Source organism: Cynocephalus volans, chromosome 4, assembly GCF_027409185.1.
Source record: "Cynocephalus volans isolate mCynVol1 chromosome 4, mCynVol1.pri, whole genome shotgun sequence".
NCBI lineage: Eukaryota > Metazoa > Chordata > Mammalia > Dermoptera > Cynocephalidae > Cynocephalus > Cynocephalus volans.
Genome location: NC_084463.1, coordinates 75,008,192 through 75,020,400, shown reverse-complemented (window position 1 = coordinate 75,020,400; position 12,209 = coordinate 75,008,192).

Here is a 12,209-nt window from a genome sequence, read left to right as displayed (position 1 = left end):
ACTAGGAAAATGAAAAGGGCAGAGTACAAGTGCACATATAGGAGAAATGAGTTCAAATGATAAAGGGTGAGATATGGTTTTGGAAAAGTTTATTTTGGGAACTTTTCCAGACTATCTTGGTATTTTCAGGGTTATTCTTGGCACATCAGTCTGTCACTAACAGTTGGACACACTTTTGAAGACCAACATCCTAATATGTATATAATGCTATTTCCTATCAAGAAGCTTGATAGCTTGTTTAATTATTAAGCTTCTTTATAATTTTAGAGTTGCTACTATATTGATCTTAGAAATGGGAAAAATTGTTTAGATAAACATACTTAACTTACCAAAGTTTGAAGAGTGTTCAGGAGACATTCTACAACAATTAACTTACTATAAGAAAACATCCTATAAATGTTTCAAACTCTAATACTTTATAGCAGATGAAAAGCTTTGGCAAAAAGTCTGTATTTTAAATTTCCTAACTGGGATTTCTCTGTTTGCACTTTCTGAAAACTCTGTATTTTAAATTCCAGATATAAAACTTTGTCTTTACTGATATTTCAAACATTTCATATACACAGTGAAAACATCTTTAAAAAGTATAAAAGCCCACAAATGGAAGGGATATGAGTGAGATAAGTACCTATTTATAAATTTAAGTAAATAAAGCCAAAGGAAAAAGGACAGGAAGAGAGAAATCTATCATCAAGCATAATTCATTGTGGCCATTAAATTCTGCTTTCTTCACATGCAACTTGAAGTCCAAAGGAGTTAAACTATGTGATTTTATGAAGCAAATGAATGACTGGAATATAGCATGTCAGCTCCTAATTCTGGGTTTTATTCTAATGCCACTGTCAAGTTACAGTAATAGCTATGCTAATTGTATGTCTAGGCATTTTATAACTAAAGCCAAAATGTTTCATTATTTTAGTTATAATAAGTTTCCATTTGTATTGTGAGGGCTAGGGCTCAGACCCTTCAAGCTCATTGTGCAGACTGGGTCACCAGACCCCTCAGATGCCAGGCTGAGTCACCAGACCCCTCACATACCTGGCTGGGTCATAGACCCTTCGCACACATCCATGCTAGGTAATTGGGAAAGATCCCAGGAGCCATTGGCAGATGACACAAGCTCAGTCCTTAGCAGTAGCAGCAGTAGCTTACAGCAGTAGCAACAGTGGCGGTGGCCTCTCGGGGCATCCCAGGAGCACTGGCAGCAACAGCCTGCAGCAACATCCTCCAGCAGCAGTAATGGCCTCCCTGTCCCCCCCGCCCTTGGAGCATACGGGGATGGGGAGCCCCGTGGAGCAGAGCCACTCATCTTTTATACGTAAGTCTATAACCCAATACACCTGGGTGCCCACACACATCTACATTAGACAATAACCAAGGAACACCTGGGTGCATGTGCATATTTACATCAAATGCTCAGCAAGATTCTGAACATCTGAGGGGCCCAGACCATTTTCCTATATTTTCCCTACAGCAACATCCCTAGACATTCTTGGAAAGCCAAATCATCAGAATATTTTTCTTTCAGTACTTTTGCTGTGATTCATGTCAAAATGGAAACCTCAACTGGAGGAAGTGTAAATAAATTGATTTAATATGATGGCATCACATCATAGTAATTTCAAAAAACTTCTGAGAATTAAATGTCTTTCTTTTTTTCAATTAACTCTCGATTGGACAATTGAAGAGAGAGAAGCATCATCCCAAAGGTCCACAGGGAAGTCTGCACATTTTTAAATTTCATTGCTAATAAGCCATTTTCACCTGACTCCTGCTCCCACCACTTCCCCCAAAGAACCAGCTGTTAGTTTCCACAGTTGAGCAGGTTTGGAACCAGACAGGTGGCAGCAGGGTGGAGAAGAAATCATGTCAGGGGATATAGTTAATCCAAAATTAGGATTTTCCACCTGGTATCATTAAATGTTGACTGCATATCATGAATGGCTCACTATAATATAATCAACACTTACATTAAGAGTTAAGGTTTCAAGTATCCCTGAAAAGACAAATAAGAACATTTGGCATTAATTGAATATTTGAGCAATGTCATAAACTGTATTAGATCAATGATATCTATTTAGAAATGACAGAATTTCATATCCTGTTTATATAAAAAGTGGATTGGATTGTGCTATTCCAGATTCTAATATTTACCCACTCTTAACCTTTTGTATCCTATAGGCTCTCTAAAAAACTTCTGTCTTGGCATCAGTAATGTTGGATTGAAGCTTAAATAGCCTGATGTATTTGGAAGTGTTTTGTAAACTGCAATTCTTAATATGTGTATAAGTATGGAAACTAGTTTTAGCATTTACTTAATGGATCGTTTTCAATTCTTGTAACAACCTTGGAAATTTCCTTAATGCAACAAACAGTATCCCTAACCTCATGACTCAATTGATTTCTCTGGTCACAACTATGGCCATCCATGCTTAATTCAGTTCTTATTTTTCTTCAGCTTGGAAGTCATCTGCTCCTGAAAGCCTTCCCTCATGAATGCTCAGGAATGGGACAGATGGCATCCCTGTGATATCACTAGGACTTACCACACAACATTGAAATTGGCTGTTCACCTGTCTCTCTCTCACACTGAACCATAAATGCTTAATATCAGGATCCTTATCCTGTTCACTTTTCAATTTCCAAAAATTAGCACAGCATATATCACATAATGGAGACTCACTAAAAAGTGTATGTATTATGGAGGTGGATTAGCTGCATGCATACATATAAAGTACAGAATCATAGAAATGAGAAAAACACCCATATCCAACCAATTAATTTGTAATTGATTTGTAGTTTGAACCTTCATTCTGACTATGGTATAAAGACATTTTTTAAGGTGGAACAACAGTGAAATGCAGTGAGACCTGTTTAATAGCAAATGCAGAAAAGATGCTCATTTAAATAAGACTGGTAGTGGAAGTAGAGAGGAAACAGATCTGAGATATACACAGAGGTCAAATAAACATGATTTAGTTAAGAATTGAATTCATGGGTGAGGAAGAGTGAGGTGTAAGAAGTGGCTTTAAGATTGGTTGCTTATACAGATGGAAAGACAGCAAAATTATTCACTGAGATAGAAAACACTGGAAGATGAGATGATAATTGTTACTGTTGTTGGGAGGGGTCATGAAAGGAAGCAGACATAGTTCCTGATTTCAGTGGGATATCAAGAATGAATAGTAGATAACAATGGTAAAACAAAGCGTGTGAGGTGTGAAAATGAGGACAGAATATAGATATCTCCTTTGTGGAAAATGGTTGTGCTGTGTAAAAGTGAAGTAAGACAAAAGTTGAAGGCGGATATGTGGTTAAGAAAGTCTGATGGTTAACTTTATGTGTCAATTTGACTGGACCACAGGATGCCCAGACATTTGGTCAAACATTATTCTGGGTGTGGCTGTGAGAGTGTTTCTGGGTGAGATAAACATTGTAATCAGTTGACTGAATAAAGTACATTGCCCTTCCGAACATGAGTGGGCCCCATCCAATCAATGGAAGGCCTGAATAGAACACAAAGGTTGATCCTACTGCAAGCAAGAGAAAATTCCCTCTGCCTGACATTGTTCTTTACCTGCCCTCAGACTCAAACTGAAACATCAGCTCTTTCTGTGTGTTGAGAATGCCAGCTTTTGAACTGGAACTACACCATTGGTTCCCCTGGGCCTCCAGCTTGCCAACTGCAGATCTTGGGACTTGTCAGCCTCATATGAGCCAGTTCCACACACATGCTCATGCACACACACACACACACACACACACACACACACACACACACACACACACAGAGAGACTAATACAGAAAGGATATATTAATATTATTTATTACTATATTAACATATAGAATTATTAATTATTAATATGTTCAAGTATAATATATTATAAGTTAACACAGGATATATAAAATCCTATATTGATATATATATAGTAAGGTGAATGAGACAAATGTGTTTAATATTGTTTTTTACACATTTAAGTGTATTGACATACTGTCAAGTATAATCCCATTGAGCTTCATGGTCATGTAGTATGTGATAAAACCATTGGATCCTATGATTATGTGTCCACTGATGTACTTCTCTTGTTTTTAACTGTGGCCACTGATCCTACGAAACATCATGCAAATTCTGTGTCAGTGAATCAAAGACTTTGTAACTTCTCTGAGAGTGGTGCTAACCAAAGATCTGTAGGCAAGAAAGGCAAGCCCATACCTAAGATAAGATTTGATTCTAGTAGAGAGTAATTTCTTCCCCTTTAGGGGTGGAAGGATATCAGTGTAATCCACTTGCCACCAAGTGGCTGGTTGAAGTCCTCACTGGATAGTACCATTCTGGTGAAGGGTGGTGAATGGTCTCAGTGTGGTTTTCTGTTACTGGCAGGTTGGGCTTTCCACAAGGGTAGTAGGTGGATCAGCTATAGTTGAGTTGGGCATGAGTGTTTTAGGGACCATGCCTAACCTCTGTCCCCGTCAACACAGCCACACTGTTGATGGGTCAATATGCTTATAGTAGAACAACTGATGACAGAGACTGCTTTTAGTTAGTTGGCCAAGCCAATTCTTTATGCTAGTTTGTTCAGTGCCTCTTCCTTAGCAGACTGTAGAGTGCTGAACCCCATAAATAAACATATTTCTATTCTCCAGATCACCTATTCTCTAGTTGTATTAGTTTGCTAAGGCTGCCATAACAATACCATAGACTGGGAGCCTTAACCAACAGGCGTTTTTTCTCACAGTTCTGAAGGCTAGAAGTTCAGGGTGAACATGTTGCCAGGGTTAATTTCTAAGGCCTCTCTGATTGGCTTGAAGATGGCTGCCTTTTCCCTGTGTCTTCACATGGTTGTTATTCTTCTTGTGCCTGGTCCCAGTGTTTCTCTGAGTATACAACTTTCTTCTTCTTGTAAGGACACCAATGATATATAAGTGTAGGGTGGTACTTTTAATAAGAGAAGTTCTAACAAGTTTCAGAAGTAGTAAGTACACAAAATAATAAGTAGTAAGTACACATTTTCCAGGGTTGTCAGGAAACTTAAGAATATCTCATACCTGAACTGGAATTTTAATATAAATAGAAGTTCTTTAAATGGACAAGAGTGGAAAGGTCATTTGAAACACAGAGAACAGTGCTGGATATTTGCCTTGGAGTTACTATGCTGTCAATAAAGATTAAATATCCATTTAAGGCTTAGTTATAATTTTTCTTTGTCATGTTAAATTTTGTTATTTGTTTTCCTAGTCACTGACACATTAAGAATAGAAAATTACAAGCAGATGCTATGAAAGACAGTCATCCAGAATAAGGCAAATTTTTTTTGTTTGTTTGTTTTTTCTCCCAGCCTAACAAAAGAAATAACAGAAACTAGAAGCTATGCATGTATATATATATATGTGTTTATATACATATACACATTGGAGATAATTAGAAATAGAAAAGATCAGGAACATAGAAAAAAATCAGGTGTTTGTATGACTTTTACAATTTTAGTCTGATTGTAAGTACTCATCCTTTTCCTTGTGAAAATTAAAATCAATGTTAGGTCAAAAAACCACTGCAAAACCATAGAAGATAACTTAATATTAACCAAAGATACATTAAGCAGGGTTATAAATAATGAGACAACTTACTCCCTTTTTGAGTAAGTTATGACTTATCGAGGGTGCAATTTGGTCTAACTTTAAAGGAAATGGAGAGAAAAATCTAAGTTGGCAAAGTTCATAATCTTTCATAAGGTGTAACTTAAGATATAGCACCTATTGTACAAAACTCTTTCAGTTTAGAAAGAACTTTCTCATCTATCATTTCTTAAGACTTTTATTATAATCCTTTGAGTAGACAGAGGATTTGACATCATCAACCCCAGAAATGGTAAATGACTTGTTTAAGGTATAAGAGTAAATCCATGGCAGAACTTTGAAGAAATCTGTCTTTGACTCCAGAAGGTGTAGTCTCATCACCACCACAGACTGTCTTAAAGACAGGCATGAGCTTATTAAGTTCTGAGAAGCAAACTTGAGGAGAAAATTTAAAAATGACAACAATCATCACTACAATACCATTCATTATCATTCCTTCTTTTGCTTTATTAATTTGTAATTAAAGCAGAAAAATAATAATGGATGATATTAAATGTTCAATATGTGCTAGGTCTGGTGGCAACCTATTTTTTTCTTGTAAATACTTCAGCTCATGGATTTATTTATTTACTTTGAGAGATCTATTTACTTAGTTTTTAAAAAATGAATATTTCTTTATATCCAAATTATAGCTGGTTGGTCAGCATTGGTTACATTAGTCAGCCTTTTGGAAAGTGGTAAATGATATCTCCTATGTTGTTTTTAAAATGGAAAATAAAATGAAAATTGAATTATTTCCTTCCTCTCTCCCTTCTTTTCTCATTCCCTTCCTTTCTTACTACCTTCTTCCTTCTCTTTCTTCTCTTTATTAAATTAGTATTTAGTGTTTTTTTCTTTTTATAAAATTGGCAGGTAAAGTTGCATGTATTTATCACGTACAATGTGATGTTTTGAAATAGTATATAGAGAGATTGTGGAATGGCTAAATTGAACTAATTAACATGCATTACCTCACAAAGTTATTTTTGTGGAAACAACACTTAAAATCTATTCTGTTAGCATTTCGTAAGAATGCAACATATTGTTATCAACTATAGTCACAACACTGCACAACAGATCTCTTGAACATGTTCCTGTCATCCCACTGAAACTTTGTATCCCCTGATCAACACATCCCCCATGCCCGCCTCCCACCCTGTCACCACCACCAATGGTGGTGTATTTTATGTGTATTTTCTCCTTTAATTTTCTCAATACTCCCATAAAGTAGGAGAAAAATGATTCACTGTGTCATCTCTAAGAAATAATGACAGTAATGGGAACATGGAATTCTGACTTTTACAAAATTCTTCCTAATGGCAGCCCAAACTGAAAGTAACATAGTTCTTCAAATCCTGAAACAAAGCTCTAACTGTTTAAGTAACATCTCTCTGCTAAAGTTTGTCAGTGTCCAAAGAGCAGAAATTTATAATTGTCACAATGTTAGGAAAAGAAAGAAGGAAGGAAGAAAAGAAAGAAAAAAAGGGAGAAGAAGGGAGGAAGGAAGGAAGAGATTTAGAGAGGAAGAAATGAAAAATAAATAAATAAATTCATAATCTTTCTGCTCATAATTTGTCACCAAAAATGGCAACAGCTTTACTTGCTAAGTGTGCAATGATTGCGTTTCTTTTGAGTGACCTAAGAATATATTATCTGTTTCCTCACATAATTTTGTACTTGTAGAGTGAGCCTGAAAAAATAATATTAGCTTTCTGTGTTACTAAAAAAAGTGAATTTGTATATTATTATGACATTTAAAATTTGGACTTGATGTGAAAAAAGTGAGCCAGTATTATAGAGAAAAATCTTAGGTTGATCTATATGAAATTACTGATATTTTACCACTTTCGGGTAACAAAAATGTCGGTTTCCTATGGTACCAACTAATATAAATAAGTCATAAAAATCAATAATTATTGGTGGTAAAGAGTACAAGCAATTGAACTTTTTTTTCAATCTGATTATGAAATATGCACCTTAGCTTTCCCTTGACTCTTGGTAGTTTCTTTAGATGGAATTTCAGTTGAATGGTCCTCAGACACTCTGAAGTCATCCGTCTAATGTTCCAAAACTTATATTCCAGTTTAGTTATTTGAGATATGTTATATGTATGAGTAGTTATGCTCTGTTTTTGATGCTGGTAAATTCATAAATTCATCAAAGTGTAAATGTTATAGAAATACAAATTTCATTGAATGGAGAATGTCACTGAAATAGTGAACTTAATTAGAAGTAAAGAGAATAAAGGTGGTCTCACACATGTGAATTCCCTGCAAGTCACCAAAGAACACGTGCTAACATAACTTCCAACCGTATTTTAAAGTCTAAATCACTTAAAAGCTTTTAAAAAGAAATATATATTTCAAATCCGTTCGTTAAAATAATTAATAAGAATAACATTGCAAATGGTAGGAATAGAATAGAATAACCAAAATAATTGTCTTATAAAAACTAAGAAAAGCTGGAAATGCAGGTATAAGTTAATGTGTTAAATGATTTAAGCTACTGTAATCCATAAAAGTTTAGTTTGAGTGATATTATTCCATTTCATTATTAAATATAAATTGTAAAGAAAAAAATAAATCTGCAAAAGCAAAAACTAGATAAATATATCTAGTTAGAAGTGTTGTAAGTATTTGTTTACATGGGTAAAAGCTTAGTGATTGCATGTATAATTAAATAGAACCATGATATAAAATATTTAATAATAAGTTTTGGTCAAACAGAGAAAAGTTGAAAAAAATGAAATATCATCTGTAATCACAATAGTGTATATATCCTTTCTTAACAGGTGACCTTAAAGGATTGCCGGTTAATGCCATTCAGGATCGACTGAGCATCATTTTTGCATGACTCCTGCAAAAGGATTACTTTACAGAAACGAGTTCCTTTTTCAAGAGCATAATTTGGACACTTTTCACAAAACAGGTACAGCTCATCTTTTATTAAACCGCCTTTAAAATTGAAAGGAATGTTGAAGGAAAAAAACCCATAAAACTCATGTGTGTCATTTATGGAGCTCCACATACAACTGCTCAATATGTTAAAGCTTAATATATTATATACTCACATTAAGTAAATGCTTTTTCTTTGAACTGAAAACACCTTGATTGTGTCAGTAAACATAAGCACCATATAAATATTTGAGAAATATTTTTAAAGTGAAAAATAATAAAATGTTTTGTTTTTGTTAGATTTTTTACTTTGATATAAGCATGGCAAGTACAAGAGGATGGTGTTAAATTGCTGAAAACAATAACAAAAACAATACTCTCATGTAGGTTTCTGTACCCTAATGTCTTTCTCAACCAACATACAATGGGCTAGTGAATGGATTTTGTGCTTTTTGATGTGCTTCAGCTTGAAGACCGCATGTAAGTTAAATAAAAGGGAAGTCATGAGCAGAAAGAGGTAGAGTCATCTGCACCTGGGCAGGAGATCCCCTGAAGGAAGATGGTTTTTATGCTGTTTGCTCAGCAACTACACACTCTTATATACTTATATGAGCCATAGAAATCACTAAATAGTAATTATACATATCTTGAGTAAAATTAACCATTGCATAATTTAATAATAGTTTTTGGAAAAGGAGTAGTCTAAAATATTTTGAAATACATGATTAGACATATTTAGTATTCATGACTAAGTGGACACCAATAGACTTATGTTTAATCCACTATGTGCTACTTAACTACAATACTTATGATACATTTTTTAAGGTAATCAACCAAGATGGTCAATCCAGTCTGTCTATAAAATGATTTATCCTTGTTTTCTAATTATTTATGAAATATTGACAATATTATACCCAATTTCAAAGCTGTCACATGTCTATCCACTAATTTTTCAGGTTAATTGACCCAAAATATTGAGGGTATTTTGCCCAGCTTATTCCGTGCTTCAACTTGAGAATTAAGGTTAAAGAAGGGAAATAACTAAATGTGAATTTGAGAGCAGTACTATGGGAGACTGTAAGAGTCAAAAGTATATTTAATTTTACTTTCTTCAAGCCACACCCAAATTCTGACAGGTCATTGCAGGAAATTTTACATTTCACTTGCCTTTTTTTAATTCCTTTAAATCATGCCAGTTTGTCATTTTGATTGAAAGCACTAACTGTACCATGTATCCTCAAATTAATTTTGTGGAGAGAGCAATCATAAATTTTCAATTGTTCCAAAGAATAGAAAACATGGGTAGAGAAAAGACAGAGAAGAGGATGTGAAACTCCAAACCATGGGAAAAAATGAGTTTTCCATAAATTATCCCATTGCTATATTGTAATATTAGACAGATTTTTAAATTTTGACATCATAGTTCTGTTAGTTACAACAATAATGATCTCAGAATAAGTTACACATATAAAATGAAATTAAAATAACCTACATTTTGTCTACAAATATAAAGATCTTGGAAGGTGTTATCTCCTGTATTATAAAGCATTTTGTCCTAAACTCTTAATCACTGGAGCATCTTAACAAATCAAACTCTACATTAACTTGCTACTTCTGAAATATCTGTGAATACTAGGGATAAATTAAATCTAGGCACCTTAATTGAATTTTGCAGTGTTAGAAAGAGGTTATTTATGGTGCTTGTGACATAGAAATAAAGACATCTGAACACAGCATAGCAGCTGTAGGTAAGAGGGTTTCAGATCTAATGCTCACTTCCAGATGGATGATGGATATGCAATTTAAATTTATGCTAGATATATCAGCAGATGGAAATAGAATGGAGTAAATGTCTTTGCCACCTGTGAACTGGTGCATTCTATCAATTACCAACTGAATTGTATTAAATTCATTCAGTTCAACAGAACTCTAATTAATTTTTGAAAAGAGGCTTTTTGTCAACCTTTTAATAAATCCAGGTTTCAAGTTGAGGATGCAGGTAGAGCTTATTGTACAGGAGACCCATGGAAGCAGGGTTGGCAGAACATAGTTCACTCTTGTTATGTCACTCTTGTTATCGCTCTATCCAACTAATTGAAAAGCATATTGGTAGAATAGGAAGCAATTGAAACAAATGAGACAGACCGAGCACTCCAAAAAGACTTAAGTGAATTAGAATTGATGACTCTGATGAAAGTGGATGCAGTGTCACTTGAAATAAAGCCCCATTTCATTCATGTACTTGCACCTAATCTGTCATTACAACTACTAAAAACATTCTAGAAAGACACTGACAGTTTCATCTTGGCACAACCAACTAAATTCCTGCCATAATAAGAGGCAACATATATTAAAAGAGGTCCTGAGTTCAGCCTTTGAGAATGAAATGTTTCAGTCAATAACACACAACTCGCCCAGTAGATATCGGCTCAGTTCCAAGAGAAAGAGCTTCATCCATTACAGAAGAGCCCAAGTGGCTCTAGGTTTATAGATTTTCAGAACTGGCAGGATTCTGATTACCTAATGAAAGAAAATCTCTACTACTTACTTTCAATGTATGCAACTGGAGAGTACTATTGCTGATAAGAATAGAGTAGAATGTTCTTTGAGTTTAAAAAATGGGAAGTTTAATTTTCACTTTTAGTGGTCTTGAAAATTGCATAGAAATTAAAAAAAAACTTTTTACACATATTACTTGTTACATATGTATTATATTGACGGCATTGCTACTTGTTAAAATGTTTCTTGTGTGGCATCCAGAATTGACAACTTAAAATAAAAAAGAAGTTCCATGGAGACAGTTTTGACTGAATAATAGAAAGAACTTTCTAACAATCAGAGTGTCCACAGTAGTCTTTCAGTCATAGTTTGTCCAGAATAATGAAAATGTGCAATTTCTAATCATGAGAAAGAAAGGCGGAACAGTTTCTTCCAAAATATTAGTTATTTTTGAGGTATTTGTTACAGACATCTGCATTTTGTCATTTGGAAAAATTAGTTATTTGTAGTCTTGTCTTTTAGAAAATATTGTGTTGTAAAACATTTTATAGGAAAATTTGCCATATGGAGTATGCAAAAATGTCTAGATATGTGAACTAAAATAAAACGACATAATTTGTCAGTTGGTATGAAATATTGTATAATCTTGAAGGTGTGTGGATTTCTTGGACAGCATTTATCTCTATATGCCAGTTGTGGAAGAGAAAGAGGTAGTTCAAGCTGGCTACCAACGAATTATTCTCAAAATCAGGCTATTCATAGAAGACGTGTTGATGAATTAGTATTTCTCAAGTTGAAGTTCCTAGGGATATAAAGGTGGATTTTTCCAAAGCAAAAAGGAGGGGAAAAAAAGGAATAAATATCAGCGTAATATTATGACAGAGTGCCTAGGCTTTTATAGTGCATTAACTTTTGCTACCATGATACAAGGCATCCATGAGTGGTAAACATTCAAACACTTTGATTAATGCGCATGCATGCAAAATATCTCAAGCCTGATACTTGCCTAGCAAACAGTAATTCTTAGTAAATATTTCTATTGTGGTAAAAACTCATAGAAACTGAGAAAATATTTACATCTAGTCTGTGTTATGTTTTCCTATACCTTTAAATGCCAAGGGAGACTGCCCACAGGGGACAAAATCCAAAATAACTTTTCTGGAACAATTTTTGAGTGTAGGAAAGTTTCTGTTTGATCTTGC